We start from the raw sequence: 1,504 nt of genomic DNA on the forward strand, positions 1-1,504 counted from the left end.
TCTATATGTGAGACCGCTTTATTACACTTGCGCAAGGATGTAGGCTACATAGGGGACTCTACATACTTTTTACTTTGGTGTCAAAAATATGAACAGTCTGACAAAGGGTGGAAGACAATTATTTTTTTAAACTCTGACAGGATAATGTGGGAGCGGACACAGCAATCAACATGTCTATCTTAACACTGGCCCTTAATTACTTTACAGATGCTTACACAATGCACTTCCCTCACACTTATAAATAAAGACAATATGTTCAAAAATCCATTCAGATACGGGAGGGGGGGGGGGGGGCTGAAAAGAGCTTTAAAGATGTCAAATTTCTTGGTGATTTAACAAAAAAACAAAAAAAATCACGTTTTTCAAGCAGCTTAACCTGTCTCAGTATTCAATGTCAATGGCTGACTGTCCATTCACATGCACATAAAATGTACTCTACTGTCATTCACATTCATGCGTCATTAGAAGTTGCCATCAATTTATTTTGACCTAAATACTATTCATAAACACGGTTATTTAACATTGATCCCCAAAAGTGATCTATAGCTAGATTTTTATTTGAGCTTAGTATTAGGGCCACGTATAAATATATATATTTTTAGAGTAAATATTCCCGAGGGGGAAAAAACTCTTTATAAAGTGGCAGATTTGCGAGAAAACAAACTTACCTATACCTTCCTAACAGGTGTTGTGCCGGAAACTGTGCACCCCTGCCGTAAAATGCACCCCCGCCTCCTCATGCGTAGTTCGAGTTGCCCCTTGATTAATTACACAAATAAACAAACAATTCTCCCAAAAAAAACGACGCCTCATTGTTCGGGGAAACGGGGATTAATGGAGATAAAATCATGCCTTCCCTCGCTAGAGCTGCCCGCACAAAACAACCAAACAGCAAATCAACATTAAGTGCATATTTGCAATTCAGCACCCGTGAATACTTATATTGAAGCCCCCACCCGCTTTTTTCCTTCTTCTTGGTCCTCTTAATTTTTTCCCTTTTTTAAAATTTAGTGTTTTTCTTTTTTTAGCGGAGATTTTATCTCCATTAAAACCCTTTTTTTCCCCCGAGAACCGAACAATGTGTGTATCGTTATTTTTATTTTATTTTTTTAGAATTAATTTAGTTTAGTTTAATTAATCAAGTGGCAACTCGAATGACCACACCCTGAGGATCAAGCATTTAAGTTAATTTGTTAAGATGTATATTTACTTGTCTAGAATTATTTACAAATTCATATTTAATTTTTACAAATAGCTAAGTTGATGTGTCGAATCTGCTGCTCTGCGTCATTCACTTGCATCTAAAGTATGCTAGCCTCTGATTGGTTAGTGTTCGTCAGCTGATAGGGGATCAAGAAGTGTTGTCGCTCTAGCTGCCGTGTATGACGAGTAAAGTTTAAATTAAGAATAATCAGTCTCCATCCTGCCTTTTCATTTGATAAATATATATATATATATACATACATACACGCCGTTGTAGACAAGAACTACAAGGCACAGTAAA

This window comes from Leptonotus elevatus, chromosome 13 (genome assembly GCF_054856555.1).
Source record: "Leptonotus elevatus isolate MCC_2025b chromosome 13, RoL_Lele_1.0, whole genome shotgun sequence".
NCBI classification, from domain to species: Eukaryota; Metazoa; Chordata; class Actinopteri; order Syngnathiformes; family Syngnathidae; genus Leptonotus; species Leptonotus elevatus.